Source organism: Schistocerca piceifrons, chromosome 2 (genome assembly GCF_021461385.2).
Source record: "Schistocerca piceifrons isolate TAMUIC-IGC-003096 chromosome 2, iqSchPice1.1, whole genome shotgun sequence".
NCBI lineage: Eukaryota > Metazoa > Arthropoda > Insecta > Orthoptera > Acrididae > Schistocerca > Schistocerca piceifrons.
In genome coordinates this window covers 833,716,081-833,743,316 of record NC_060139.1, presented here as the reverse complement: position 1 = coordinate 833,743,316, position 27,236 = coordinate 833,716,081, and the positions used below count along the sequence as shown (strand labels likewise).

General features: G+C 44.9%; 1 protein-coding gene and 1 non-coding gene across 2 annotated transcripts in view; one reads left to right on the top strand and one right to left on the bottom strand.

The window, feature by feature from the left end:
• The window catches only part of LOC124776410 (inactive ubiquitin carboxyl-terminal hydrolase MINDY-4B), a 320,724-nt gene that overhangs the window by 102,294 nt on the left and 191,194 nt on the right, over nt 1–27,236 (bottom strand). The window lies entirely within an intron of this gene.
• Nucleotides 21,656–21,728, top strand: Trnaa-cgc. The gene has a single exon. It is a non-coding gene; the product is annotated as a tRNA-Ala (tRNA).

The following is a 27,236-nucleotide window of genomic DNA, read 5'->3' as shown; positions in this document are numbered from 1 at the left end:
CTTGCTTCTGTAACATATACATCCAGTCTGATATTTTCTATGTATAATGTGTTTGAATATTTTAAGTATAAATGAAATTACAATGAAATGAATACCCCTGGCTGCCGATTCCCGTAAGAGTTCAGGCGCTGTTTGTGCATCCGCACAGAAGAAGGTGGTCAAATGGCCGGTGAGCCTTATATAAATATATATGAAGATGGTATCTGTTCTTTGGGACATGTCCGAAAGACCAGATACCATTTTCATATATATATATATATATATATATATATATATATATATATATATATATATATATATATAGGGTGAGTCACCTAACGTTACCGCTGGATATATTTCGTAAACCACATCAAATACTGACGAACCGATTCCACAGACCGAACGTGAGGAGAGGGGCTAGTGTAACTGTTTAGTAGAAACCATACAAAAATGCACGGAAGTATGTTTTTTAACACAAACCTACGTTTTTTTAAATGTAACCACGTTAGTTTTGGTAGCACATCTGAACATATAAACAAATACGTAATCAGTGCCGTTTGTTGCATTGTAAAATGTTAATTACATCCGGAGATATTGTAACCTAAAGTTGACGCTTGAAACCTCCGACGTTCAGTTGCGTGTTGTAACAAACACGGGCCACGGTCGGGGAGCAGCATCTGCATCGTCACCGCTTTCACCCGTTTCATGTGTCGCTACATCAGCAATTACATGGTGATGACTTTAATCATCGAGTGCAATTCTGTCAATGGGCATTAACAGAGAATGCGTTGCAGTTCTACCTGTTTACCGATGAAGCGGGTTTCACAAACCACGGGGCAGTGAATCTACGGAACATGCATTACTGGTCCGTGGACAATCCTCGCTGGCTCAGACAGGTAGAGCGACAAATGAAATGAAATGTCGTGTGACGAGGGCCTCCCGTCGGGTAGACCGTTCGCCTGGTGCAAGTCTTTCGATTTGACGCCACTTCGGCGACTTGCGCGTCGATGGGGATGAAATGATGATGATTAGGACAACACAACACCCAGTCCCTGAGCGGAGAAAATCTCCGACCCAGCCGGGAATCGAACCCGGCCCTTACGATTGACAGTCTGTCGCGCTGACCACTCAGCTACCGGGGGCGGACGGTAGAGCGACAGCGACCGTGGACTGTAAATGTATGGTGCGGAATCATTGGCGACCACCTCATTGGTCCTCACTTAATTGCAGGGGCCCAAACAGCTGCAACATACATCGCGTTTCTGATCTGCCAACGTTGCTCGAAAACGTCCCACTGGAAACGCGCCGACGTATGTGGTATCAGCATGATGGTGCACCTGCACATTCCGCAATTAACACTAGGCTGACCCTTGACTGACTGTTCGACGGGCGTTTCATAGGACGTGGAGGACGCATAAATTGGCCAGCCCGTTCTCCTGATCTTACACCTCTGCACTTCTTTCTGTGAGGTACGTTAAAGGAGAATGTGTACCGTGATGTGCCTACAACCCCAGAGGATATGAAACAACGTATTGTGGCAGCCTGCGGCAACATTACACCAGATGTACTGCGGCGTGTACGACATTCATTACGCCAGAGATTGCAATTGTGTGCAGCAAATGATGGCCAGCACATTGAACATCTATTGGCCTGACATGTCGGGACACACTCTATTCCACTCCGTAATTGAAACCGGAAACCACGTGTGTACGTGTACCTCACCCCTCATGGTAATGTACATGTGCGTCAGTGAAAAAGACCAATAAAAAGGTGTTAGCATGTGGACGCAATGTGCTGTTCCGGTCTCTTCTGTACCTAACGTCCATCACCGTTCCCTTTGGATCCCTACGCAATTCGGTGCTCTCCGATACACACGATCGAACAGCGGAGGAGTGGTACTCAAGCGTCAACTTTAGGTTGCAATATCTCCGGAGGTAATTAACATTTTACAATGCAACAAACGGCACTGATTACGTATTTGTTTATATGTTCAGATGTGCTAACAAAAGTAACGGGGTTCCATTTAAAAAAGCGTAGGTTTGTGTTAAAAAACATACTTCCGTGCATATTTTTATGGTTTGTATTAACCAATTACACTAGCCCCTCCCCTCACGTTCGGTCTGTGGAATCGATTCGTCAGTATTTGATGTGGTTTACGAAATATATCCAGCGGTAATATTAGGTGACTCACCCTGTATATACACTCCTGGAAATGGAAAAAAGAACACATTGACACCGGTGTGTCAGACCCACCATACTTGCTCCTGACACTGCGAGAGGGCTGTACAAGCAATGATCACGCGCACGGCACAGCGGACACACCAGGAACCGCGGTGTTGGCCGTCGAATGGCGCTAGCTGCGCAGCATTTGTGCACCGCCGCCGTCAGTGTCAGCCAGTTTGCCGTGGCATACGGAGCTCCATCGCAGTCTTTAACACTGGTAGCATGCCGCGACAGCGTGGACGTGAACCGTATGTGCAGTTGACGGACTTTGAGCGAGGGCGTATAGTGGGCATGCGGGAGGCCGGGTGGACGTACCGCCGAATTGCTCAACACGTGGGGCGTGAGGTCTCCACAGTACATCGATGTTGTCGCCAGTGGTCAGCGGAAGGTGCACGTGCCCGTCGACCTGGGACCGGACCGCAGCGACGCACGGATGCACGCCAAGACCGTAGGATCCTACGCAGTGCCGTAGCGGACCGCACCGCCACTTCCCAGCAAATTAGGGACACTGTTGCTCCTGGGGTATCGGCGAGGACCATTCGCAACCGTCTCCATGAAGCTGGGCTACGGTCCCGCACACCGTTAGGCCGTCTTCCGCTCACGCTCCAACATCGTGCAGCCCGCCTCCAGTGGTGTCGCGACAGGCGTGAATGGAGGGACGAATGGAGACATGTCGTCTTCAGCGATGAGAGTCGCTTCTGCCTTGGTGCCAATGATGGTCGTATGCGTGTTTGGCGCCGTGCAGGTGAGCGCCACAATCAGGACTGCATACGACCGAGGCACACAGGGCCAACACCCGGCATCATGGTGTGGGGAGCGATCTCCTACACTAGCCGTACACCACTGGTGATCGTCGAGGGGACACTGAATAGTGCACGGTACATCCAAACCGTCATCGAACCCATCGTTCTACCATTCCTAGACCGGCAAGGGAACTTGCTGTTCCAACAGGACAATGCACGTCGGCATGTATCCCGTGCCACCCAACGTGCTCTAGAAGGTGTAAGTCAACTACCCTGGCCAGCAAGATCTCCGGATCTGTCCCCCATTGAGCATGTTTGGGACTGGATGAAGCGTCGTCTCACGCGGTCTGCACGTCCAGCACGAACGCTGGTCCAACTGAGGCGCCAGGTGGAAATGGCATGGCAAGCCGTTCCACAGGACTACATCCAGCATCTCTACGATCGTCTCCATGGGAGAATAGCAGCCTGCATTGCTGCGAAAGGTGGATATACACTGTACTAGTGCCGACATTGTGCATGCTCTGTTGCCTGTGTCTATGTGCCTGTGGTTCTGTCAGTGTGATCATGTGATGTATCTGACCCCAGGAATGTGTCAATAAAGTTTCCCCTTCCTGGGACAATGAATTCACGGTGTTCTTATTTCAATTTCCAGGAGTGTATATATATATATATATATATATATATATATATATATATATATATATATATATAAGTTCAGGGTCACTAACCATTTGACCATCTTCTTCTGTACAGATGCACAAACAGCGCCCGAACTCTTACGGAAATCGGCAGTAAAGCCGCAAGTAATGAGTATAATGGCAGGGGCACTATGAATATAGTGCGGGACAATAAGTTGCGAATGTGGGTCTCACGGGAGGTGTGCCAGAGATAAGTCCCTGCAGTCGCCCTATCCTCTGTGTCCGCGGTGGCTCAGATGGACAGAGCGTTTGCCATGTATGCTGGAGATCCCGGGTTCGAGTCCCGGTCGGGGCACACATTTTCAACTGTCCCCGTTGACTTATATCAACGCCTGAACGCAGCCAGGGGTGTTCATTTCATTGTAATTTCATTCTAACGACCTGCATGTCCGAAAGAACAGATACCATCTTCATATATATAAATGAAATGTCGATTGGTACACAACGAAACAAGCAAATAACCCTAACAAACATATGTCTGGAAACAAATGATTTCCATGATTCGGCCATATTTCCTGCCTGACGAATTACTAATAGTATTACCATCATTTTCCACAACACAAGCTACTCGACTGCTTATGATGATATTCCTTATGATGAAAGAAAGCGTACGTAGTACACGTGCATGATGGTGCACGTGAAGCTGGGCTACGGTCCCGCACACCGTTAGGCCGTCTTCCGCTCACGCCCCAACATCGTGCAGCCCGCCTCCAGTGGTGTCGCGACAGGCGTGAATGGAGGGACGAATGGAGACGTGTCGTCTTCAGCGATGAGAGTCGCTTCTGCCTTGGTGCCAATGATGGTCGTATGCGTGTTTGGCGCCGTGCAGGTGAGCGCCACAATCAGGACTGCATACGACCGAGGCACACAGGGCCAACACCCGGCATAATGGTGTGGGGAGCGATCTCCTACACTGGCCGTACACCACTGGTGATCGTCGAGGGGACACTGAATAGTGCACGGTACATCCAAACCGTCATCGAACCCATCGTTCTACCATTCCTAGACCGGCAAGGGAACTTGCTGTTCCAACAGGACAATGCACGTCCGCATGTATCCCGTGCCACCCAACGTGCTCTAGAAGGTGTAAGTCAACTACCCTGGCCAGCAAGATCTCCGGATCTGTCCCCCATTGAGCATGTTTGGGACTGGATGAAGCGTCGTCTCACGCGGTCTGCACGTCCAGCACGAACGCTGGTCCAACTGAGGCGCCAGGTGGAAATGGCATGACAAGCCGTTCCACAGGACTACATCCAGCATCTCTACGATCGTCTCCATGGGAGAATAGCAGCCTCCATTGCTGCGAAAGGTGGATATACACTGTACTAGTGCCGACATTGTGCATGCTCTGTTGCCTGTGTCTATGTGCCTGTGGTTCTGTCAGTGTGATCATGTGATGTATCTGACCCCAGGAATGTGTCAATAAAGTTTCCCCTTCCTGGGACAATGAATTCACGGTGTTCTTATTTCAATTTCCAGGAGTGTATGTACAGTGGCCTTGTGGAACACTTCTCGTAATGCGTTTGTCTTCAAGAGCATATCTGCAGTGGATCCTACGAGATACAAGGTGCTCATGCACTTTGTCGAATTACATGCCTCATTGGGGAAGACATTGGTTTAATTATTTACTTGTTCCATTGTTTTCTACCCGCTCCTACTGTTTTTACCCACAGTTGTGAAACAATCTGTATAAATTATGTGCGAAAACATATTTCAAACAACATCAATGCTAATAGTCATCATATCCATTAAAAAAATTAATAGTTATTTACATCCACCCTTCTGGAGATGGTCTAACAGCGTTCAGTTTGCCACTCTTTAGCCAATTAATTACATAATTTACAATGTTTAATCTGAAAAATTGAGAAGCTGCAATTGGTCATTGTGACACGGTGCAGTGACGTGATACAAATTCGGTTCATAATGAGGATGGGGGTGAGGATGGGGGTAGTGATTTCGATGTGGGAAGTGTTAGAGAGGATGCTGTTCGGAAGCAGATGTGTGTGTGTGTGTGTGTGTGTGTGTGTGTGTGTGTGTGTGTGTGGAAAGGAACTGGTAGGCGGTAAGATCTACATCTACATAATTATATACTCCGCTAGCCACCAAGCGGTGTGTGGCGGAGGGCATAATTCGGGCCAAAATCATATTCCCCCCCGCCCCTCTGTTCCACTCGCGGATCGCGCGAGGGAAACGCCTCATTGCGAGCTCTTATTTCCCTTATCTTTGAATGGTAATCATTGCGCGGTTTGAAAGTTGGTGGTAATAATACATGCTCTACATCCTCGGTGAAGATCGGATTTCGGAATTTATTGAGCAGCCCCTTCCGTTTAGGGCGCCGTCTATCTGCAAGTGTGTCCAAATTCAAACTTTCAATGAGATTTGTAACGCTCTCGCGATGGCTAAATGTACCAGTCACGTATCTTGCCGCTCTTCTTTGGACCTTGTCAATCTCTTGAATCAGACCTAGCTGGTAAGGGTCCCATACAGGCGAACAATACTCTAAGACTGGACGAACTAATGTATTGTAAGCTATTTCCTTTGTTGAAGGACTGCATCGCTTCAGGATTCTACCAATAAACAGCAACCTAGACTTTGCCTTACCCGTTACATGTGTAATCTGATCATTCCATTTGAGATCATTTCGAATAGTCACACCCAGATACTTGACGGATGTTATCGCTTCCAAAGACTGGGCTTTTATTTTGTACTCGCACATTAATGGGGATTTTCGCCTTGTTATACGCAGTAGGTTACACTTACTAATACTGAGAGATAACTGCCAGTCATTACACCACGCATTAATTTTCTGCAAATCCTCATTGATTTATTCACAACTTTCGTGTGATACTACTTTCCTGTAGACTACAGCATCATCTGCAAACAGTCTAATGCCGCTGTCAATACCATCAACCAGATCGTTTATGTAAATCGTAAAAAGCAGCGGACTTATTACGCTGCCCTCGGGAACGCCCGAAGTTACGCTTGTTTCTGTTGAAGTCACTCCGTTCAGGACGACATACTGCTCCCTGTCAGTTAGAAAACTTTCTATCCAACCGCATATGTCATCGGATAGACCGTAAGCGCGCACCTTGTGGAGCAAGCGACAGTGCGGAACTGAGTCGAGCGCCTTTCGAAAGTCCAGAAATATGGCATCAACTTAGGAGCCGGTATCTAGAGCCTGTACAAAGAGGCCCCAGCTGTGTCTCGCATGACCGCTGTTTCCTAAAACCGTGCTGGTTTCTGCAGAAGAGCTTCTCAGAGTCTAGAAAGGTCATTATGTCTGAATACAAAATATGTTCCACGGTTCTACAACAAATCGATGTCAGTGCAATGTCAGTTGGCCAAGGAAAGGGTGGGTTGGAGGAGCACTCATTTGGGATGGGTAAGATAGGTTACGGTTGGAAGGAAGATTTCAGGGATGGTGTGGCAGGGGAAAGAGATAGAAATTACGTTGGGAAATGAGATGTAGTGTTTGGAGATAAGGGGAAGGTCGGATGTGTTGAGAGAGGCTCGGCACCAGGTCAGAATTCCCGGGGATGAGGAGCCTACAGGGTGTTAATTCTCAAATTTACGACTTGTGAGAGGTGAAGCTGCTATAGGTGTTGTAGAAGGTATGTGAGCTTAATGAGGTGGTTCAGGATAGGAGTGGAAGACGGTAGTTGGATACAAAAAACGAATCGGGGTGCATGTCGTCTCATTATCAGGAGGGAATGATAAAACTTGGGAGAAGCGAAAATCCGTGCTACAGTGGCACAGGTGAGTACTGGACGAAGGAGTGTTTTGTATGTGTGGACGTCAGTATGGCATTTATTTGGTATTGTTAGTAGATTCACATTACTGTGGGCTACTTTTGGATGGTGAGTAGCTGAGGGTTCGATGTTCAGTACAATGTTTAATTTTGTTCTTAAATAGCACCACCAGTCCAAGTGAAAGAGAAGAGTACTGTAAAGCACTTTTCGAAGATAACGAGGCTGTGTGCGTCCTGCTTCTGCTGTCTTCCTGTTGTGACTGAGGACGAAGGAGAGTAAGAAACGGCCGTTACTTTGCGGATTTAGGTATATTCACTGCCTTGGCGCTCCGTGGCCATCAACAGCACAGATAGTTGTTATGGAAACGTTTATAACAAAGTATCGAACGCCGCTACGATGTGCCAGAGAGTGTCAATGACCCAGGAGGGCCATATGGAGCAGTATCGTCGTCAGGCATTAGACGCCACTATGACAACCATCCGCAGCGTCTTCAGCACTCTCTGCGCAGGAGCAACGACTGACATGGGAGGTACACTTACAAGGCAGACCCAGTGAATGATTTCCTTAATTTTAATATAGCAGATTTCATCCCATCACTCCAAATAGTTTCGACAGTGGATTAATAAAAAATAGAGAAATTAAGGTGGTGGTTTTAATGAGTCGGGGGGCTATACATAGGCTCCACCACTGGAGTATAACGGAGAGGATGTGCACACAACCGAATGAAACTGTCAGAAAAGTCCTTCTTTGAGATGTTGTTTAATTCGCGCGTCACATTGGCTTGAATGTCGATTATATCGTCAAAGCGTTGACTCTTCGTGTGACTTTCTGTACTTTTTCGTTTAGTGGTACGCTCGAATTGATAACACCAAGTCTCATCATACTTGATGAGTTTTTCCTGAAAAGAACTGTCCGCATTTTGCATTTCAATCAAGTCGCGGCCGTTGTTTTTGTTTGGGAGTTAAAGCGTGCGGGACAAACTTCACATGCACTTTTCTCTCCTTCAAAACATTCTGGAGAATGTCTTGAACACTTGATGGTTCAAATGGCTCTGAGCACTATGGGACTCAACATCTGAGGTCATCAGTCCCCTAGAACTTAGAACTACTTAAACCTAACTAACCTAAGAAAATCACACACAACCATGCCCGAGGCATGAAGCGCCGGCATGAAGCGCCTAGAACCGCTCGGCCACTCCGGCCGGCTGAACACTTAGAGTTTTTGCTTTATTGCGATTTATGACACAGCAGTACTGACACTGTGATCTAAGGTTCACTACTTAACATCGGCTACTCAAAATTGACTGGTCGAACGCACATCTGAACGCACATCTGTTGTTTACAGCTGTTAGGTCAAGTTGCTTATACGCCGGGAATAAAATCATTCTCGCAACTTTTCGGACGGAGGGTGCATAACTGTAGTTTTTGGCAGCACTATCAGTTTCCTGGCGCATTGTTACGAGCAATGAGATTCTGTGCCCATTTTCCAAATATGTACAAGTATCGTAAATGGTCGTATTAAAAATCTTTTGAACGCAGAATTTTTGTCTGCTTTTTTTAAAATTAAATAAAGTAATTTTCATTGAAAGGTTCAGTAACAATACATATGTAGACTAAAGACTATTTGAGTTATCCAGTGTCTTTTCTCTAAAACCAGAATGTTAGATAATTACTTCTATAACAGTTAAGAACAATACTAATTTGTATTTTTCATGCTAAGTGGTTGTACTGTGCTTATCTGAGCAGGTTCATATTTTGTGTATCCTCATGCATGAATATTGATAAGAAATGTGTATTCAAGACGATTTTGGTTAAGTTACTTCACTGAATTTTGTAAAGGTAAGTGTTGACATGTTGAGATACTATTGAAATGTAAATATTTATTTCGGTAACTACCATATAGTTGGAGGTTACAGGACTTACTGCTGAAATAAACAACTGTTATAACTGTTAAGTTCGACTGGTAGCCATGTAAATAAATAATCCGGTGTTTTTTTTAATAAACTGTACTTGTGTGTATTCGGACTGTTCTGAATGATCTGCGTTAGTAATTAAATGATTAAACGTTTTATGAACACCTTTGAAAGACAAGGAGAGAGGAATGTGATTTTGACATGAACTTGAATAAGATCGCTAGTGCACTCGGTTTTACATCGGAGATTGTGACCTGTTACTGAACCCATTAGGTACACATCACGCGGTAAATTGATTTACCCATCATAGTAAGGGGAACGTTACAATTTTCTCCGCGCGCAGACTGGGTGTTTGTGTTGTCATCATCTCATCTTCATTCGGGAAAATGGCGAGATTGGAGTGTGCAAAGACTGGGAATTTGTACGGGCGCTGATAACCGTGTCACTGAGAGCCCCAAAAACCAGACGTCATCATCATCATCATGATCATCGTTGGCCATATTACACTACCCGTGGCCCTACAGGAGTAGGCCGTACTTTTGATGGCCACGTAGTTGTGTTACATTCAGCAGCACAAAAGTTAATATCTGTCATCAGCGCCAATCTGCCAATATGCCGCCAATCTGCGTTGGTTTTTGAGCTGTCTTCAGCCTTTAGTTCGGTACACGATACCTGGAGGCCATTGAAACAAAGCTGCCACTCCAGCTGTTTTCTGTCAGTTTCACGGCACCTACTGCTGTTCTACGAGTATGTCATGTATACGGGCGATGCAACGAAACATGACTGACGGCGATTTTCATGAGGCTATTTTCTGCGACATTGTTCTGGTAACAGCCGGCCGAAGTGGCCGTGCGGTTAAAGGCGCTGCAGTCTGGAACCGCAAGTCCGCTACGGTCGCAGGTTCGAATCCTGCCTCGGATTAGGTTTAACTAGTTCTAAGTTCTAGGGGACTAATGACCTCAGCAGTTGAGTCCCATAGTGCTCAGAGCCATTTGAACCATTTTTTTTTGTTCTGGTAACAACGTACAATCGTCTGATGTGAAATTGTCTACGTGTTCCATCTTTATTGCTGTTTTTGTGTTTCTCGATCCTGGTTATCGTCGTAAGATATTAAGTTATAGTAAATAGTTTTCCTTTCCGGCAGTACCACTTTCTCGTCTTCTCACTATTGGCTGAAGACGGTTAAAAGTCTAAGCAGTGAGTGCGAAGATGTGTAGTACTACTCGCGATGCGACGGGTGCGCGTGGAACAGAGTCGAATGAGGGCAGAAGTGTGGCGTACGCGAGGCGTTGCTCGTCGATCCATCTTGCTTTGTGGCCTCTGACAGAGGCGACAGCAGCGGCGTGGCCCTGCTACCAATTACCTACCAATCGATTCGGCCACGCTCGTGTGAGATTGAAAGGAAGCCAACCTGTGAGGGGCCATTCACGCGCTGGATGACGTCTCGGCAAATACGGGCTACCGAGGAGTGCCAAAGGAGTGTCGGCTGCGGCTTCCAATGCACATTGTGTGCTGAATGTCACTATGCTATTATGCGAATGTCGTGTACCTGTCACCGTGGAGTTCCTAATTTTTCCATTACTACTTTCGAATCCCTGTGCTGCCTTCAAGTGGATGTATGCAAATTTTTCCCATCCGATGTGTACGATCATCGCGTTCAGATAGATAACAACTCGGAACTTTCGAGGATTTTACTCTAATTGCAATAATTGTTTGTGAAAGGTGACACTGAGTGTCGGACAAGCACTCGAATGTCGAAACTGGCCTTACGATTTCTTTTTTTCACACTTTCTGTTTCTAATTTCAGTTCCTATACAAGGGAAATCCAAACAAACAAACTACGATGTTAACAATATCTAAATGATCTTACGTCAAACATCCGCGCTCCAAAATACACGTAAATAACGATTCCTGTAGTGGTCCAATTAATCCACACAACACAGGTTTGAAGACACTGAAAAAGAAATGGACGTAATTCCAACCCCAGCCGTCGCGCGCCAGTTCAGTTTACCTTAGCGTGAGTATCCTCTTTGTCTCATATATCGATAGTGGTCAACTCTTTGATTGCGACCAGAGGGTGTGATGGAGTGCAGAGGAAGCTAGATGGGTCTCTCTTGGAGAGTGGCCGCTAGGTAACTCACGCAAGTGGCGTAAGCCACCACTAAAGCTCAGAAACGTCAAAAGATTGTACACTGTTACTCTTAATCGCCCCCACTGGGTAATGATATAAGCGGCATAAATTACGCCAACTCACCAACCTAATATTTTGAAAAAAAGTTACACTTTCAGGAATCTAACCCAGATCAGTTAGCTTACAGCCGTTGTTGTTGTTGTTGTTGTGGTCTTCAGTCCTGAGACTGGTTTGATGCAGCTCTCCATGCCACTCTATCCTGTGCAATCTTTTTCATCTCCCAGTACCTACTGCAACCTACATCCTTCTGAATCTGCTTAGTGTATTCATCTCTTGGTCTCCCTCTACGATTTTTACCCTCCACGCTGCCCTCCAATACTAAATTGGTGATCCCTTGATGCCTCAGAACATGTCCTACCAACCGATCCCTTCTTCTGGTCAAGTTGTGCCACAAACTTCTCTTCTCCCCAATCCTATTCAATACTTCCTCATTAGTTATGTGATCTACCCATCTAATCTTCAGCATTCTTCTGTAGCACCACATTTCGAAAGCTTCTATTCTCTTCTTGTCCAAACTATTTATCGTCCATGTTTCACTTCCATACATGGCTACACTCCATACGAATACTTTCAGAAATGACTTCCTGACACTTAAATCTATACTGGATGTTAACAAATTTCTCTTCTTCAGAAACGCTTTCCTTGCCATTGCCAGCCTACATTTTATATCCTCTCTACTTCGACCATCATCAGTTATTTTGCTCCCCAAGTAGCAAAACTCCTTTACTACTTTAAGTGCCTCATTTCCTAATCTAATTCCCTCAGCATCACCCGACTTAATTAGACTACATTCCATTATCCTTGTTTTGCTTTTGTTGATGTTCATCTTATATCCTCCTTTCAAGACACTGTCCATTCCATTCAACTGCTCTTCCAAGTCCTTTGCTGTCTCTGACAGAATTACAATGTCATCGGCGAACCTCAAAGTTTTTCTTACAGCCGTATAATTTGAAATTTCGTGATGTTTGAGTGTGAGTGTATAGGAAACTGGAAATAAGCAATCGGAATCACAAGAATTCTAACACTTGTTTCCTCAAAATACACGTTACACATTCCTGGTCTTTAATACATTTGTTCATGATATTTTTGATTTCAACCTGCCTGTCGATTGGATCACGACATTTTCAAGCATAACGAAAAAAGTGAAATTCGGTGATTCTGATTTGATGACATGTTGTTGTTACTCCTGGTTTGGACTCTACCCGTCGCTCCCATTTGAGAGCAAAATTACCGCAGATGTTTATGAAGACTTTTGGACAATAGTACGTAGCTTGCGCAATACCCCAACGAGAGTGTTTGAGACATCCAGAGCCGCACAAACTTGTGACGATATGCCAGTAACCAGAGTAATTGCCGTTTCCAGCCAATACTAATTAGAAGTGATTCGGTCTGATACTGATAGGTCTGCATTATAGCCTGCACCAGTTGTGACTGAAGTGCCTCTCACAGCTACAAAAGGATGATTGAGCAGAGGACCCCACGGTGAACACGATACAAGGACCACATAAATGCTCATTTAGGTTAGGATCAGAGTTATTTGTGGGCCTTATAAGTTATTCCAAGTCTTGATGGTGCTCTTGAGTCATTGGCAGTCACTTCTAGCATTGCGCAATTTTTAGTTCAACAAGACTCCGTCCTGAATGAAGTTATAATGAGATCTGGAACTTTTGCTGCTTACAGGCGTTGATAAATATCAACGGGGAGAGTTGGAAAAATGTGTGCCTCGACTGGGACTCGAACCCGGGACCTCCTGCTTCCAGATGGCAGACGCTCTATCCGACTGAGCCACTGAGGACACAGCCGCTAGTCTGACTGCAGGGACATCTCTGGCACGCTCCCCGTGAGACCCTCACTTTCCAACTTTCTGTCCACACACTACATTTGTAGTGCCCATGGCCACTATACTCATTACTCGCTACAGTCGATCTAACGATTCCCGTAAGAGTTCGGGCAATTTGAGTGCATCCGCACTGAAGAAGATCATTGGCCGGTAAGGCTTATCTGAAGATGGCATCTGTTCTTTCGGACATGTCAGAAAGTTCAGATACCATTGGTGATTTTGCAGCTCTCGAAGAATGAAATTACAATTAAATCCAGACCTTTAGCTGCTTACCGGCGTTGATAAATATCAACAGGGACAGTTGAAAATGTCCGAAAGAACAGATACCATCTTCATATAGATAAGGCTTACCGGCCAATGATCCATGCGGATGTACTCGCATTGCCAGAACTCTAACGGGAATCGGTAGATTGACTGCCGCGAGTAATGAGTATAGTGGGCAGGGGCACTACAAATGTAGTGTGTGGACAGTAAGCTGGAAACGTGGGTCGCACGGGGAGTGTGTCAGAGATAAGTCCCTGCAGTCGCACTATCCTCTGTGTCTTCGGTGGCTCAGTCGGGCGCCGGCACGGTAGCTCAGCGTGTTCGGTCACATGGGCGGTGGCCCTCTGTAATAAAAAAAAAAAAACTTAGTAAAGGAATCAACGATCAACTTGAACGGGTGTCATACGATGTCCGCCCAGACCAAACGCAACGAACAACACTGAACAAAATAAGGAAAAAAAAAAAGATAGAGCGTCTGCCATGTAAGCAGGAGGTTCTGGGGTCGAGTCCTGGTCGCAGCACACATTTTTCTACTGTCCCCGTTGATATTTTCACTATAACTTCATTCTTTGAGAGCTTCAAGATCACCAATGATACCTGTACAGCTACCAGCTTCATATAGATTCCGTCCTCTCCAAGGTGGAAATCATTTCCGCGTTAATGTGAACTTCGGGGATGAACTCGTTACGAAATAAGTCACGGGTGCCCTCTGCGTAGTGTAAAGATGCTACGTGGTATCACGAAGAGTTTGCAAACATAAACCTAAATTACACACCCTTGCCCAAGGGGGGACTCGAACCTCCACCGGGACCAGCCGCACAGTCCATGACTGCAGCGCCTCTGACCGCTCGGCTAATCCCGCGCGGCCATCACCCAGTCCCTGAGCGGAGAAAATCACCGACCCAACCGGGAACCGAACCCGGGACGTTAGGTGTGACATTCCGTCGCGCTGACCACTCAGCTACCAGGGGCGAACACTGTTGCTTTGATAATAGAACTTCACCAATAATTCCATGCTCCTATTGTCCAAGCTCATGTTGACACGTCAACAAGTGCGTTGAGACTGGTCAGGCGTGTGAAACTATGAATCACGATGAATGATCATGGCACCTGGTGGCCATAGTTGGAACTGGACGGTGGTGCTGTGACGCATGGAAATCATGCACCCCAAACTGGACTTTAACGTTACCTAGTTTCGTACTCGTACGGTAGTTAGTTTCCGTGTTATAACGTGTTAAATTGTGAAAGTTTAGTTATAACCACCTGGTACATTGTAATTGTCAGTCGTGGATGTCGCGTGTGGTAGCCGTGTGGTTTGAGGCGCCTTGCTACGGAGGGAGATTCGAGTCCTCCCTCGGTCATGGGTGCGTGTGTTGTCCTTAGCGTAAATTAGTCTAAGTTAGATTAAGTAGTTTATAAGCCTAGGGACCGATAACCTCAGCAGTTTGGTCCCATAGGAACTTAAACCACAAATTTCCAATTTTTTTTCAGTCGTGGCCGGGACTGCGATGTGTGTTGTTGTTATGTGATTTCGAACATGGGCAAATTGTTTGTGCTTTCTTAACTAAAGGAGCAGAGGTGTTTGGTGTGTCAAGAGGCACAGAATCGATGATATATATCGCATACACGGAAAGCGGAAAAATATCATCCGCTAAGTCACAAAGCTGTCGAAAGTGTGTGTTGAGAGACCACGACAGACAGGGCATTGAAGAGGATTGTGACGAAAAATAAGAGGACAAAGCTGCAAAAGTCGCTGCAGAACTCAATCTCATACTCGCGAATCCTGTCAGAACCAAAACAACGCTGATGGAGCTCCATGAGCTGGGAATTGCAGAACGATCCGGAATTCCAAAATCACTCATCAGTGTTGCAAATGCCCGTAATAGGGGAACATGGTGCCAAAGCCATAAAGCCTAGATTATGGTGCAATGGAAGAATCTTATTTGGTCGAACGAGTCTGGTTTCACCGTATTTCTAACTTCTGGCCGAGTGTAAATCCCAAGAGTGAAACATGGCGGTCGTTCCGTGATGATTTGGGCAGTCGTATCGTGCTATTCCATGGGTTTCATGGTTACTCTGAAAGGCCGTATTACTGCCGAAGATTATGTGACCATTTTGGCTGATTAGATCCATCCCACTGCACAATGTTGGTTCCCCAATGGCGATGCTGTGTTCCAAGAAGATAGGACCCATCTTCATACAGCTAGCATCGTCGAGGACTGGTACTGCCAGCGCGAGGTTGGACTATCGTGTCTCTCCAGGCGAACACAGTCACTAGATATCCAGATTATTGAACCTTTGTGGTCTCCTTTGGAGAGGTTGGTGTGTGATAGGAATCTACCTGATTCACCGTTATCTGAACTTGCTACTATTCTGCAGGAAGAATGGTATAAGATTCCTCTGATAACCATGTTGTTGTTGTTGTGGTCTTCAGTCCTGAGACTGGTTTGATGCAGCTCTCCATGCTACTCTATCCTGTGCAAGCTTCTTCATCTCCAGTACCTACTGCAACCTACATCCCTCTGAATCTGCTTGGTGTATTCATCTCTTGGTCCCCTCTACGATTTTTACCCAACACGCTGCCCTCCAATACTAAATCGGTGATCTCTTGATGCCTCAGAACATGCCCTACCAACCGATCCCTTCTTCAAGTTGTGCCACAAAATTCTCTTCTCCCCAATCCTATTCAATACCTCATCATTAGTTATGTGATCTACCCATCTAATCTTCAGCATTATTCTGTAGCACCACATTTCGAAAGCTTCTATTCTCTTCTTGTCTAAACTATTTATCGTCCATGTTTCACTTCCATACATGGCTACACTTCATACAAATGCTTACAGGAGCGACTTCCTGACACTTAAATCTATACTCGATGTTAACAAATTTCTCTTCTTCATAAACTCTTTCAATGCCATTGCCAGTCTACATTTTATATCCTCTCTACTTCGACCATAGAGGACCTCTATTTATCCATTCTGAGACGACTAGAACCTGTTTTGAATCCTAGTGGTTCTCCTACGCCGTATTAGGCATGTTAGTATGATGTGCTTTTGGTGTTTACATAGTTTTGGCCAGCCCCCTGTGGCTGCGCGCGCTGGCTGCACTGAACCTAGCAGCTACTGACGTCCTCACAACACCGCTTCGCCGCCGTGGACGCCTTTGATCGACGCCACACTGCAGTACCGGACGAGGACGCGTACCAGCATCTGTTGAAGTTTGTTGTAACAACGAAGAGTTACACGCACACCGTCTCTCTTGCTGCAGCAAGCTTACTCCTCCGACTGACTGCTGTAGCAGCTGTCCCACCCCTCTGAAACGGTCACTGCACACAAACCCGATATATTCGTTTACTACAAATTTATTCTAACTACGATAAATGTGAATATGCAGAGAAAAAGTACCATTTCAATCTGGGTTTTCATACTTTTCAAAAAGTTCGAATTACCTCTGCTAGAGTTTCAAATCCACGGCTTCCTTCCACGTTTTGCAGCTAATTTTTTATTATGATCGACGGGTTAAATGAATTATAAATTTGTGGTGTTCTGTGTAAGTGATTACCACTCCAAAACAAAACAGATCGTTGCACAGAAATTTAATCAGGGGATATCGAACGCATAGAAAGAAGAACTGCGCAAATTGTCACCTATTTATTTCATCAATGTTTATTTATTTACTTTTTAGTAATCAGTCTTCTGACTGGTTTGATGCCACCGATTCATTTCCTCTGCCAACCATTTCATGTCAGACTAGCAGTTGCAACCTAAGTCCTAAATTATTTGCTGGATGTATTCCAATCTCTGCCTTCCCCAACAATTATTACCCTCTACACCTCCATCTAGAACCATGGACGTTATTCCCTGACGTCTTAATGGATTTCCTATCGTCCAGTGTTTTCTATATATGCCTTTCCTCTCCGATTCTGCGAAGAACATCTACATTATTTACCTTATCAGTCCAGCTGATTTTCAACTTTCTTCTACTGGACCACATCTTAAATGCTTCGATTCTCTTCTTTCCTGGTTTTCCTTCTGTCCACGTTTCACTTCCATAAATGCTGCGCTCCAAGGCCTATGTTTGATACTGCTCTTTTTCACAATGTTTTTATATCCTCCGTAACGGATTATTTTGCTATTAGGTAGCAGAATACCTTAACTTCATCTACTTCGTGATTCCCAAATCTGGCCGGCCGTGGTGGCCAAGCGGTTAAAGGCGCTACAGTCTGGAACCGCACGGCCGCTACGGACGCAGGTTCGAATCCTGCCTCGGGCATGGATATGTGTGATGTCCTTAGGTTAGTTAGGTTTAAGTAGTTCTAAGTTCTAGGGGACTGATGACCTTAGAAGTTAAGTCCCATAGTGCGCAGAGCCATTTGAACCATTCCCAAATCTGATTTTGTTTCTTGTTGTTCTCATCAACCTACTTCTCATTACTTTCGTCTTTCTTCGATTTATTCTCAATCCAAGTTCAGTACTCGTTAGCGTGTTCATTCCACTCAACAGATCCTGCAATTCTTCTTCATTTCATTGAGGAAAGCAATGCCATCTGCGAATCTTATCATTGACATCTTTTCACCTTGGATTTGAATCCCACTCTTCTTTCTTTCATTTCCGTCATTGCTTTTTTGATCTATGGATTGAACATTGGGGCGAAAGACTACATCCTTGTGTTACACTCTTTTTAATCCGAGCACTTCGTTCTTGGTTCTCCATTCTTATCGTTCCCTCTTGGTTCTTGTACATATTGTATATTACACGTCTTTCCAATAGATTATCCCTATTTTGTTAGAATTTGGAACACTTTGCACTATTTTACATTATCGAATGCTTTTTCCAGGTCGACGAGTCATATGTACGTTACTTGCTTTTTCTTCTGTTTTGTTTTCAACATCAACCGCAAATTGAGACTTGCCTCTCGTGTGCGTGTACCTTTCCTCCGGCCAAACTAATCATTAACAGATCCTCAATTTTCTTTTCCATTCTTCTATATATTATTATTCTCAGCAACTTCGATGTATGAGCTGTTAAGTTGATCGTCCGATAATTCTCGCACTTGTCGCCTCTTGCTATCTTCGAAATTGTGTGGTTGATGTTTTTAATATATTCTGCACACCAACGTGAATAGTTGTTTTGTTACCATTTCCCACAAAGACTTCAGAAATTCTGATCTATCCCTTCTGCCTTATTTGATATTAAGTCCAAAGCTCTTTTACATTCTGATTCTAATACTGGATCCCGTATCTCTTCCCTGTCGCCTCCTGTTTCTTCTATCACTTTATCAGACAAGTCCTCCCCCTCATAGCAGCCTTCAGTGTATTCTTTCCACCTGTCTGCTCTCTCCTCTGCATTTAGCAGTGGAATTCCCACTGCATTCTTACTGTTACCGCCCTCTTTCTTAATTTCACCGAAGGTTGTTTCGACTTTTCAGAATGCTGACGCAGTCCTTCCGACAATCACTTATTTTTCGATTTTTTCTCGTTTTTTATGTAGCCATATCGACTTAGTTTTCCCTGCACCTCCTTCTTATTTCTGTATTCCTGAATTTCCCTGAACATTTTTGTACTTCCTTCTTTAGGCGATCAACTAAAGTATGTCTTGACCTGTGTTTGATCTTCTTAGACATGTCCATTCCTCTTCAGATGGAGTGCTTACTGAGCTATTCATTATCGCAGCATCTATACCCTCGGAGAACTGCAAGCATATTTCTTCATTCCTTAGTATTTCCGCACCCCCCCCCCCCCCCCTCTTTGCGAATTGATTCTTCTGGACTAATCTCTTAAACTTCAGCGTACTGTTCATCCTTACTAGGTTGTGACCTGAGTCTGTATCTGCTCGTGGGTACGCCATACAATCCAATATCTGGTTTCGGAATCTGTCTGAGCACGCTGTGATCTAACTGAAATCTTCCCATACCTCCCGGCCTTTCCAAAATATACCTCCTCCTCTTGTGATTCTTGAACAGAGTATTCGCTATTACTACTGAAATTTATTACAGAACTCAATTAGTCTTTCTCCTCTTTCGTTTCTACTACCGAACCTATATTCACCCATAACTCTTTCTTCTGCTCCTTCTTCTGCAACCTCATTCCAATCCCCCATGACTATTAGATTCTCATCTCCCTTTACGTACTAAATTACCTGTTCGGTCTCTTGATATAATTTGTATTCGCGGAATAAAGTCATGGAAATGAAAAATCTGAAACTGCAAACGCTTGAAGAGAGACGTCAATTATCATCTGAACCCTGCTTAGAAAGTTTCAAGAACCAGTTTTATGTGAACAACCTAGAAATCTACTGCAGCCCCAATATGTATCACTCATGTGGCAAATCGTGAAGACAAGGTTAGACTAATTACTATACGCACAGAGCATTTAAACAGCCATTCGTTCCGCAATCCATATGTGACTGGAACACGAAAAATAAAATGGGATGCAATGCTAACTACCTTCTACTATGCACTTCATAATGGTCTGACCAAAAGTATCAGGACCACTGTTATTGGACATTGATACAAGATGTTCCACCCTTCTCCTTGATGATGGCTTGAACTCTGCTGGCAGCCCATTCTTCCTTTAGAGACGAAACCACGGAATGCAGTGATGTTGGACGGAGGTGTCTAGAGAGAAATAGATATACATCTACATAGATACTCTGCAAATCACATTCAATTGCCTGGCAGAGGGTTCATCGAACCACTTTCACATTTCTCTCTTATTCCAATCTCGTATAGCGAACGGAAAGAATGAACACCTATATCTTTCCGTACGAGCTCTGATTTCCTTTATTTTATCGTGGTGATCGTTCCTCCCTATGTAGGTCGGTGCCAACAAAATATTTTCGCATTCGGAGGAGAAAGTTGGTGATTGGAATGTCGTGAGAAGATTCCGTCGCAACGAAAAACGCCTTTCTTTTAATGATTTCCAGCCCAAATCCTGTATCATTCCTGTGACACTCTCTCCCGTATTTCGCGATAATACAAAACGTGCTGCCTTTCTTTGAACTTTTTCGATGTACTCCATCAGTCCTATCTGGTAAGAAACCCACACAGCGCAGCAGTATTCTAAAAGAGGACGGACAAGCGTAGTATAGGCAGTCTCCTTAGTAGGTCCGCTACATTTTCTAACTGTTCAAAAAATGGTTCAAATGGCTCTGAGCACTATGGACTCAACATCTTAGGTCATAAGTTCCCTAGAACTTAGAACTACTTAAACCTAACTAACCTAAGGACATCACACACACCCATGCCCGAGGCAGGATTCGAACCTGCGACCGTAGCAGTCCCGCGGTTCCGGACTGCAGCGCCAGAACCGCACGGCCACCGCGGCCGGTTTTTCTAACTGTCCTGCCAATAAAACGCAGTCTTTCGATAGCCTTACCCACGACATTTTCTGTGTGTTCCTTTCAATTTAAGTTGTTAGTAATTGTAATACCTAGGTATTTAGTTGAATATTCATATCACCCAAAGGCGTTCCATTAGGCTGAGGTCGGGGGTACTGGCCAGGCCAGTCCAGTTCAGGAATACTATTGTCCATAAACCTTTACCTCAGAATGCTATTTTATGAAAGAGCGCATTTTCATGCTGATACACTCATCGTCTCCGGGTTGTTCCTCTACTGTACGTCGTACATAATGCTGTAAAACGTGTTCACATCCATCCGCATTTAGTGTGCTTCTAAGCGCAACTCTAATCACGAAAAGCACCTCTGTACTGTAACACCACCTCCTCTGTACCTTATTGTTGGCATTACGTGTGATTGCCAGTAACGTTCTCCACGCGTTCGGCAAACCCGAACCCTTCCATTGGATGGCCTCATGGTATAGTCTGATCACTCAAAATCACTCTTTCCTAGTCACCAACTGTCCAGCGGCATCCTCTTTAGACCACCTAAAGCGTCTCTTTGACTACAGAAATCTGTGGCTTACGAGCAACTACTCGACCTTTACACCCCACTATTTTATCTCCCTGTGTAAAGTCATTGTGCTAGCTGGACTGCTGGTAGCATTTTGATCCCTCCGCTGATTTCATAGAATATTTTACAACCACCCTCCACAGACCGAGCGAGGTGGTGCAGTGGTTAGCACACTGGACTCGCATTCGGGAGGACGACGGTTCAATCCCGTCTCCGGCCATCCTGATTTAGGTTTTCCGTGATTTCCCTAAATCGCTTCAGGCAAATGCCGGGATGGTTCCTTTGAAAGGGCACGGCCGATTTCCTTCCCCATCCTTCCCTCACCCGAGCTTGCGCTCCGTCTCTAATGACCTCGTTGTCGACGGGACGTTAAACACTAATCTCCTCCTCCTCCACCCTCCACAGTGCCCGACTGTCCTTGTCCGTCAGTACATGAGGTCTACCTGGTGGTGGTTTAGGTTTGGTTGTCTCTTTATTTTTTCTCTTCACAGTCACAACACAACAGTCGAATGGGGCAGCTTTGGAAGTGTCGAAATGTCCTTGCTGATTCTATTACTTGGGTGACATCCAGTGACTAGTTCACATTCGAAGCCACTGAGCTCTTCTGATCGACCTTTTCTGCTATTACTGCTACTCTGCTGACAACACAATACTGTCCACCTATTTCATATTGATGGGTGCGCCTATCGTGACATCTAGTAGTGAAGTCCGCATTACATAGAGCTGCCCGGATACTTCTGATAGTGTAGTATCAAAGATCGTGGTTGGAAGCAATTTCTATACAAATAAAAGAAAATGCCAAATTATTCCTGCTCTAGCGAAATTTAGAAAAAACTACCGTTAATAAAGGAGGTAGGGCATAGGTTACCTCCTGTACATTTCTGTCATCCAATCAAAAGTCGTGTTCTATAGCGTGTCGACAAGTGATAGGCGGTGTACGGTGGAATATTAGCATATAAGAACGGAAGTAGCTTTGTAGTAATAGAAAATAAACTGTGCTGCTAAGAAGTGAGTTGCAAGTGGGGAATTGTCTACATAGATAAGACTGGGAGACTACACTTATGTCCAAAATAAAAGCAACAAACCGCTATTTCGCTCCCCTGTATCCAATTCATGATATAATCATACAGACTCTTCTGCACAGAGGACGGCATTCTGGTCAAGGGAAAACCACGCCAAAGATGACGCCAGGCCACCTACAAAACTGGGTAGTGTTTGCTAGGTAGTCCCATATGCACAATCGCTGTACACAGAGTCGCAGACGCTGCAGTATGGCACAGAGAATTCGCCTAAGGACTCTGCGGTGGAGCCGGTCGGGGTGGCCGAGCGGTTCTAGGCGCTACAGTCTGGTACCGCGCGATCGCTACGGTCGCAGGTTCGAATCCTGCCTCGGGCATGGATGTGTGTGATGTCCTTAGGTTAATTAGGTTTAGGTAGTTCTAAGTTCTAGGGGACTGATGACCTCAGAAGTTAAGTCCCATAGTGCTCAGAGCCATTTGAACCATTTTGAACTCTGCGGTGGAGGGCCATAGGAAGAATGGAAACAGAAAAGTCGCATAATAATGTGGCCTGATGACTTAATGTGAATTGTTTTGGTGTTCCTCGAATGTGGCGACAATTTATAGAGACCGAAACTGTATTCTGAAGACCAGGGTAGGGGCGACCACATGTGACACCAGAAGAGAAAACCGTTATTTGGCTGTAAGAACACGACGGTACTGCCTTAGAACTGCACAGCAACTAGCGGCTCATCTGGCAGCATCCAACGGATGTGTCACTTCAAGGCAAACGGTGTGCAGAAGGCTTCGGCACAGTGGCCTATACTGTCCGAGGCCTGCTGTATGTGTATCTCTGACGCGTTTTCACAGAAGGGAACGTCTAGAGTGGAGTCGTCAACATGACACCTAGACGGTCGAACAGGGGCCAATGTGCTTTTCACAGATGAATCCTGATTTGGTCTGGAGAATGACAGATTCGTGTGGTGTCACCGCCAGACACCACACTTGCTAGGTGGTAGCTTAAATCGGCCGCGGTCCATTTAGTACATGTCGGACCCGCGTGTCGCCACTGTGTGATCGCAGACCGAGCGCCACCACAAGGCAGGTCTCGAGATACGATATAGCACTCGCCCCAGTTGTACGACGACTTTGCTAGCGACTACACTTCGAAGCCTTTCTCTCATTTGCCGAGAGACTGTTAGAATAGCCTTCAGCTAAGTCCATGGCTACGACCTAGCAAGGCGCCATTAGCCTTACATAGCAAGTGATAGTTTGATAGTTATAGTATGAAATGTCTCATCCGGAATGCTGTATTCACACAAAGGGCTATATAAAAGTTAAGTATTCGAGGAGCTGCATACTTTTCTTATTAGCATTCAATACTTATCCTGTTCCAGAATTCACGCCCGTCTGCGCTAGATAGCTTCCATTTCGGCCTCCTCTATCTACAAGGTGTTGGCACATTTGTCAACACATCAATTCGCATCTGGAGGAAACGTGTAACAAGATTTCGGAACCCAAACATTGTGGAAAGAGACCGATATCGAGGAGGATCCCTAATGGTTTGGGCAAGGAATGTGTTGACCTTCAGGAAACTTTACGCGTGAATCTGCAAAGTTTAACTCTTGTCAGGTATCGTGACGAGATCCTTAGACCTCATGAGCGGTTGTTGAGAGGGCTGTTGCCCCAGACTTCGTAATGATAGACGTCAAAGCTCGACATCATAGAGCACCAGTAGTTGACGTTTCCTAGAAAACGGAAGATATTGCGCACATGGCGTGGCCTGCTCGGTCTCTCGATTTGAATCCCATAGTGTGTGTCTGGGATGTACTAGGGAAACTGGTTGCATCACGTCAGCATCCACCAACCACTCTCCAAGACCAATGAGCAATTCTGCAGGAAAAGTGGGTATTATTGCCTCAACAAGAAAAAAATATATGTGAAATCTTATGGGACTTAGCTGCTAAGGTCATCAGTCCCTAAGCTTACACACTACTTAACCTAAATTATCCTAAGGACAAACACACACACACACACACCCATGCCGCCGGGACCAGCCGCACAGTCCATGACTGCAGCGCCTGAGACCGACGGCTAATCCCGCGCGGCTGCCTCAACAAGAGATTGATGACATCATTCACAGCATTCGCCGTCGTTGTCAGGCCTGTTTTGCTGCCAGAAGTAGTAACACCCCATACTTAGCGCATTAACCAGTTGTCGGAATGTGTGTGCAAATCCGTTAAGTTGCCGTTAAGTTGGAAAAAACGAAAAAAGTTTTTGTCTACAGTAATGCATGTTGCAATTATTTAAGTTCAGTATCCCTTACATTATTTCTACCTTATTATAACCTGTTTATACTGTTTTGTGGCAAAATACACGCAACTTTGCAACAGTTCCGCCTGTTGCTTTAATTTTGGACACCAGTGTATTAGTAAACGCCTAGCTCAGCTCGAGAGCAGACAGTAGTGAGACAGTGGGCTCGTCTTCTGGAGACGATTCAAACCCATTTCCAGCCATCCAGATTTATGGTTTTCTTAAAAAAGTGAATTCTAGGGTGGTTCCTTTGAAAACAGCGAGACTAATTTCGCTTCCAATCAGAGTTTGTGATCCGTCGTTAACGGGGCGTTAAACTCTAACCCTCTTTCTTGGGTTTTTCCTTTTACGAGGAAAACTGACAACATAGGAAGTCAGCAATCACTCATCACAAAGAGAGCATCTAGACTATAAAGTTCCAGAAGTTTGCGTCCTAGCTAATCTGATAACTTCAGCAGAAAAATATGGGAATTTATGGACTCAGTGTAGCAGGTTGACAACGTGAGTCGCTATGATACAGTGTGCCAACGACTTCATTTCCAGCAGTATTCGGCCCACTGGCTTACAGCAATGGAGAAACTGTCTTACAGTGCGAGGCAGGAAGCACATTGTCTCTTAGCCGCCACGCGGTATTGTGGGATCAGTACCACTTCACAGCAATGCAGCACTTTACATTCGACAGTATCAGGCCAGCAGAAATTTACATAAAATTATAATTAATAAAGGATGTGAACCTCCTCTTCACTCCAGTGGAAGAAATAAAAAAATCCCACTCTAAAATTTCCTTGGCATTATTAATTAATTACTTAATTAATTAACTGCTGCTAACAAACTTAACCTATAGTCACGTTACTTAGTGCAGGTTGTATAGCGCAAATTGTAATTGTAAAAATACATAACCATTCATACAAACATTATTCAGCGTGAATAAATGTGGTACATCTAAAATAACCTGAGGTAAGAACACATCATGTAACCCCTTAAAACAAAACTCAGGATTATGTTACTTTGAGTACACTTCATTACTACAATTCAAGTACTAGTGATTTACTCTGCCCATTTTTACTTTATAGAGTCCACTGGAAGCCCTTCTGGCACGAGATAATTTTCTTTCTCTGAGCATAAGTTGACCACCGTGACATCAGAAAAATTTTCCTGGTATCACATCGGCGGTTCCGCGCCATCGGAGTGGCGCTGTGTAAGCATCAAAGATCGCACACCCACGTGATTCATTAGGAACCATTTATCGTGTAAAGTCCCGAGAGAACACGGAGACGGACGCCAGACACCACATCCTCAGTTAAACTCACAAAAATTATCTTATAGTAGTAGTTCTTTGGTCACTGATCATCCCTAGACCCTCTGGCTACTCGCATCGCTGAAAGAGCCATGTCTTGATCTATATTTGTTACAGCCTCTAAAGACGTTTCTGCAACTGCAGCGGTCGTTACATGGCCTGTAACTCTTAATGAACTGTTTTTATTGCTACTGACTTTCTTTCTTGTTTAAGACCTCCTTCTTTACAGATGATAATACGAGGGCTATCCACAAAGTACGTTACGTTTTGGAATTAAAAATAAATGAAGTATTGGAAATTTTTTTTATTATATATAGATGAAAGCCACACTTAAATACTACTTTTCTACATAATTGGCATTTAAATTAAGGCACTTATCGTAGCGATGGACGAGCTTGGAAATTCCTTCGTCGTAAAATTCGGCCGCCTGCGCCTTCAACCACATGGCTACCTCTTTTGGGACAGAAAAGGTGTGATTTTTGTGGATTTCCTGGAAAGAGGCACTAAAATAAACTCTCAAAGGTATTGCCAAACTCTGCACAACCTCAGAAGAGCAATACAAAACAAGCGCAGGGGAAAGTTGGGATCAAAGTTCTTGCTGATTCACGACAACGCCCGGGCCCACACGGCAAATGCCACTCGTGAAGTTCTCGAATCTTTTAAGTGGGAGTTGTTTCCTCATCCGCCGTACAGTCCCGACCTGGCACCGAGCGACTTCCACTAATTCCCAGTAATGAAGAAGTGGTTGGCTATGCAGCGTTTTGATGACGGCGCACAGCTTCAAGAAGAGGTAACCACGTGGTTGAAGGCGCAGGCGGCCGAATTTTACGACGAAGGCATTTCCAAGCTCGTCCATCGCTACGGTAAGTGCCTTAATTGAAATGGCAACTATGTAGAAAAGTAGTATTTAAGTGTGGCTTTCACCTGTATATAATAAAAAAAAATTTCCAATACTTTATTTTTAATTGGTCCAAAACGTAATGTACTTTGTGGATAGCCCTCGTAGAAGCAGGAAAGAATGTCAGAGTATGACAGCTGAAATAGCTCTGGCCCATTAGTAAATGCTCTATTCTGATGACGGCCATTTACTGCAGAGATCTGGCCGAAATATTGCTCAACA